General features: G+C 41.4%; 1 protein-coding gene across 1 annotated transcript in view; it reads left to right on the top strand.

The window, feature by feature from the left end:
- The first annotated feature begins 1,721 nt into the window (after positions 1-1,721).
- NPHP4 (nephrocystin 4) overlaps positions 1,722-6,000 on the top strand; it is a 969,441-nt gene continuing 965,162 nt past the window's right edge. The window contains exon 1 of the mRNA XM_085608868.1: positions 1,722-1,845. The gene's annotated coding sequence lies outside the window, so the exon portion shown is untranslated. The remainder of the gene's footprint in view (positions 1,846-6,000) is intronic.

Raw genomic sequence — 6,000 nt, 5'->3', positions numbered from 1 at the left:
GGGCTCTTCCCTGAGCCCCACATTATTTAATATCTATATGTCCACATTGGAGGAGGTTATCACCCCATTCGGAGTGAGCGTCGTCAGCTATGCTGACGACACACAATTAGTGGTGTCTTTGTCCCATCCCAAACAACAGAAAGCTGATCTCTTCAACTGCCTTACGCAGGTTCATCGTTGGATGAATAGATCAGCCTTAAAACTAAACAGGACAAAAACGGAGGTCCTTATACTTGGCCCGAAAGGAACCTCACCCCCCCTGGACAGTTGGCCAGCCTGTCTAGGTCCTCTCCCTGACCCAAAAACAGAGGTGAAAAGCTTGGGAGTATGGATCGACTCCGATCTCTCATTTATTCCGCAAGCAAAGAAGGTAGCAGGGACCTGCTTCGGTCTTCTAAAATCTTTGAGGAAAGTCCTGCCCCTTCTTCCCCCTAAATCCCAAAAACTGCTAATCCAAGGTCTCATAATATCGAGACTAGATTACAGTAACGTGATTTATCTGGGCACTCCCGAAGCGACCCTTAATAAATTGCAGAGAATTCAGAACACTGCTGCCCGGATCATCACAAACACCCCGGCCAGATCATCTGCTAAACCCGCTCTCAAACTCCTCCATTGGCTCCCCATAAGGGAGAGAGTCAAATTTAAGGCCCTGTGCCTGGTCCACAAAACGTTGCATAACCAAGGCCCCCCAATCCTCAGCAATTTTGTCACCCCTTACATTACCACTAGATCCCTCCGTTCTAACGCAGAAAACCTCATCAATACCCCGAGATTCAGGAAAGCCCGATCAGGAGGAAGACGCTTCTCGGTACAAGCTGCCCGTCTTTGGAATTCACTCCCCCATGATTTACGTTTTGAACCACAATATCTGCGCTTCAGGAAGCTGCTAAAAACACATCTCTTTCCCTAGCTTCCATGCCCCCCCCCCTGTTTTGATTTCCCACCCTTCCTCTCTTTTGCTCTTAGCTCCCGGGCCTCAGATTTGTTGAATTAGGGTTTTTAGCGCTGGGATGCCTCCGGGTGACTATGCGCTTTATAAAAAATAAATAATAATAATAATAATAAATAATAATAATAATGACAAGTTGCCAAAAGGTTAAGGAAACCAACACAATCGCAAGAATATATTTATGAGAGCAGTTTTGTTTTGACTTTATTTCATTTGGTTTTTCTCTCTTCGTTCCTGGAAGAATTATAAAATATTGTAGGTATGTAGTCCATTATGATTGAGAATGTTTCATGTATTGTTTAATATTATTAATACTGTTTTTTTGTGTGTTATAAGAAAAAAGGGGTGTAGAGAGCCACCGAATTTTGCTTTTTTATATTCTTATTTGAGTTATAAAAAAGGGAATGCGTAGTCGGCTAGTGCAATGTGGGATTGTACTAATTTCTATTTTCCAATCCTAGCATAGATTTGAAAAACGTGAAGTAGTTTACGGTTGGGTGAACCGATTAGATTGTCGTGGATTCACAGACCCACCTGTGTCACAGAATGCACGACTCCGTATATAAAGCTCGACGTACCAGGCATCGGTTAACAATGCCACTGAAAACAGATACACCTGCTTAAACAACTCAGCTACTGCAGCCTAAATTAATTTGCAATTCGTTTCCTAAGCGAAAACTCCTGCCTGCCGCAAATCCCGATCAGCTTTTCGACTGTGGCGTTAATCACTACGCACAGATATAGGACGTAACGCCGCATGATGCTGGTCACGTGATGTTGCGTCGTTGCTAAGGACGTTGTAATGGGAACGAGTCACTACCGCATCGAAGTCCGATAAAATGGAAAGCAAGCTGGGGAAATCAGGCTTTCAAGATTCTTTGTAAAAACGTGAGGTAAGGTGTCGGTGGCATCCCTTCTTGATCTGGGACGGCTGGAATTGGTGCAGTTGCATGTCCTCTCTCACGCGCTCCAAATGTTTTTTTTTTACCCAACATCACTTTCCATACTGGGGATTGTAGTTCATACAACGATGCTTTGAAATGTTGGACTATATATCAACGCTAGGCAAATCAAAAATCAACAACGGTCTTGAGGTGTCACGTGACATGACAGCTTTGCAGAAAGCTACGTTGATTCGGGATCTATGTGCCCTGCACGATGCATCCTGTGTAAGAACGTGATATGTTAAGTCAGTCATGTCGCAGAAGTGTAAACCTACTGTCTGATACACCAGAGAGAAGTCAGTGGTGCAGCAGGATTCGAACCAATGTCACGTCAGAAACGGAATATCAAATGCAGGAAATGGTTTGTGTTTATGGATGTGGCTTAACGGCTAAAGCGGCCGACTTTGAAGCTGGGAAACCAGGTTCCAGTCTGGCAGGAGGTTCAAACATTCTGTGATTCTGTGTAAATCAATTAATCTCCTTGTTCCCACAAAAATAAATGTGTCCTGTAATGCAACTGGTATTCGTGTAAAGCGCTCTGATACCCCCGGGTAGAGTTCGCGCTAAATTAAACTGCAAGAAATAAAACAAAGATCGCAACCCTGCACTTAACTCTGACTAACCCGGACCCTGTTCAGCGTCTGCAACACCTTTCATATCATCTACAACACATAACCCTGCACTTCACTCTGACCAACCTGGACCCTGTTCAGCGTCTGCAACACCTTTCATCCCATCTACAACACATAACCCTGCACTTCACTCTGACCAACCCGGACCCTGTTCAGCGTCTGCAACACCTTTCATCCCATCTACAACACATAAGGCGACAGCAGGGTAGGCTTATCACCGCCCATTCCGCGACTAAATCGCCCCGGGTCACTCCCAATTCGGCGAAAGCTACAGATTGCAGAGACGCGTTAAACAGTGGCACGTTCTAGCCTTTGGCCAATCAAAACTTCGGAATTCCTGCCTTCGTACTATGATTGGCTGAAGCGTACCTGATGCTCCAATATTATGTCACCATACATATTATCAGTACCTACAGCTAACAGAATATGTTCTGCTTTGGGAGTGGTTGCTAGGCGACCCGGAAGTGCTAACATTATCGATACCTTTTATCCCGAAGATAGACTAAGGATGTTAGGCCGAGTTGAGTATGTCCTGTAAACGCGCTGGCCACATATAAAGCTCTCCAACGCCCACTCTTTCATACAGGATGGGCACAATGTATAACTAAAACTGTTTTCGAAGTATTTAACGCTAAGCCTAAAGTGGCCCAACAACGCCAGAAAAGAAGACTATTGTCTATCTATTAAAGAACGACCAGGTACAATAGTTTGTGTGCAGATTGCAGGACAAAAAAATACAAGCAGAGCTGCTTAGCAAAGAGCACACGCCGTGTCTATATTCCGTTGTGCTCGCCCTGGCGTTTCTGCTAACACTCTACTTTCTGGAACATGAAGTTGTAGTATGCTCTCTTCACCTTCAGAGCATATAATGAAGTCACAGGAACTGTTTATTCAGTAAAAGTAGAATTTATTTTCAGAGGAAAGAACCCACGACATATCCCAACAAGATCCAGTCTTCATCTGCCTTTCCACAGAGATTCTAGATCCCCAGTAACATTCTACCTACTGCTCACCTAGATACATTCCATAAAGAAACACAACACATTTACTAATACAATATAATCTACTTACTACACACCCTCCCCTTTATACATAAACAGAAATTTAAATAATTCACAAACATTACAGATGATACATAAAAGAAATAAAAACAACAAAAATAAAATAACTCAAGTCATGACATAATCACGAAAGCGAAAAGGTGCAGAACGTAATCTTGAACCACCAATATTTCTTCCACTACCCTCACCTTCTCCCCTTTCAGATATTACACGAGGAGAGGTTTCAAGAAAATACCCAAACTGGCCTGGTCACGCCAACCCAAAATGTCTCTTCCATCCAAAGCCACGTAAATTTTAGTATTGATCACCCTACCTTTAAAATTAATAGTGTCATTGAAATACCCTCTCATTACGATGTCATACTCCCCGAAGGCTTTTGGGTTAACATCAGTAGGTAACAGTTTTATGTTTGTCCATAGCCTGTAAAATGTTTTTTCATCTAAAATCGTAATGGGCGAACCTGAATCAGCCATTACTTCCGTTTCAACTTGACCAATTAACACTGCACAATTAGGCCCTTTAATCTTATTCCCTTCAAGAGAATTAATATGAATTGATAATGAAGACACATTTAACGCATCACATATTTCGTCCTCATTGTAAATATAGTTCACCTTACTTTTGTCTTTTGGCAACCTACACATAGTAAAGAAATGACCAATTCTTTTACAATTATTGCACCTTTTTCCTTGAGCCGGACATTTTGGATTGTTACCAACATGAAACTTGGAACCACACCTGTAACAAAAAATGTTATTTTTACGTTCAAATACTTTTGTGTTCTTTAAACGATTTGCAACCACATTGACTTCTATTGGGTTACCCTGATCCATATCAACATTCATGACCTTAGGGTTACAAGAAGCGTTAGAAGTCTCTGCTAAAATCTTGGATGATGTGACAGAACATTCAATACTCTTAGCAATAGTAACCACTTCATCTAAAGTAGGATTTTTGCAAGTTAATATGCGTTCCTGTATTTTTTTGTTGTAACAATTAAAAACAAGTTGGTCTCGAAGCGCTGTCTCTAAATAGGACCCAAATTCACACTTTGTAGCCAACACCCTCAAAGTAGCTAAATAATCTTCAATGGATTCTTCCGCAGACTGTTTTTGTTTAAAAAAACATGTCTTTCAATCATTATTGAGGGCTCATCTTTATATTGTTTACCCAAACGAGCTAAAGCTTCTGAGTAAACATTCCAAGAATCGTCAGCTGAAGGATTCGTGACAGTAGGAAGACTATCAAACACTTGTTGACCAGCATCTCCAAGATGATTAAATAAAATGGCTCTTTTCCTAGATGGAGAATATTCAAGTGCATCAATGGCTTCCAAATAGTTAGTAAAAACTCTTAACCACTTTGGCCAAGGAATGGGTGGCTTACCCACAATCTTTAAAAAACACGGAGGAGCCACAATACTTTCATTAGATCTTGCCATAGTGCAGAATTCAAAACACAGAAAGAAGAAAACAAAACTTGAAGACAAAAACACACCTGAGAGTTAATCCGTTTTGTGGCCAATGCTGATAGTGATGACGAGTAAAATAATTAATTTTTTTTTTTTTTTTTTTTAAACGAGAAAAAACGATGTTTTGATGAAATACACGAACCGAATAACGTGGCCGTAATGATTTGCAAGGCAAGTGATCCCAACCTTACAAAATGGCCGCCGAAACGTGATGATGCAATCGCGCATAGACATCACTTCTTTGTTGCCGCTTCCGATTGAGCTGTCAGCAGTTGAAATACGAGCGCGGACCTCACAGAGAATCAACGCGCTGTTTGAATGATGCTGAGGCGTAACGGGTAAGACATCCAGCAAAACCAATCAAAATAGATATTGTCGATGTACTCACAGCCTCGCATGCGAATTTTAAGCAGGATATCAGCGTCGGTGGGTTTTTCCTTTCCAGATGTGACAAACTGCCACTTTTCCAAAGTTCAAAACAGATCAAAATCTTACAAAATTTCACAGATCCATCCAGTGCGTCGCCAAAATATGTAGTATGCTCTCTTCACCTTCAGAGCATATAATGAAGTCACAGGAACTGTTTATTCAGTAAAAGTAGAATTTATTTTCAGAGGAACGAACCCACGACATATCCCAACAAGATCCAGTCTTCATCTGCCTTTCCACAGAGATTCTAGATCCCCAGTAACATTCTACCTACTGCTCACCTAGATACATTCCATAAAGAAACACAACACATTTACTAATACAATATAATCTACTTACTACAGAAGTGTATTATTATTATTAAGAAAGCTTATATAGTGCAACGGCTACCCACAGAGGGGTTACCTGGCACTTAGTGAGGCATAAGGCACAGTCAGAGCCCGCTAACTCGGAACAACAAGGTTTTGTTTTATTTATTTAATGCAGTGGTCGAAGTGGGGGGAAAAAAGTA

This window comes from Triturus cristatus, chromosome 1_2, assembly GCF_964204655.1.
Source record: "Triturus cristatus chromosome 1_2, aTriCri1.1, whole genome shotgun sequence".
In the NCBI taxonomy this organism is placed as follows: Eukaryota; Metazoa; Chordata; class Amphibia; order Caudata; family Salamandridae; genus Triturus; species Triturus cristatus.
The sequence above is the reverse complement of the archived record's forward strand: the minus strand, read 5'-3'. Positions and strand labels throughout refer to the sequence as shown.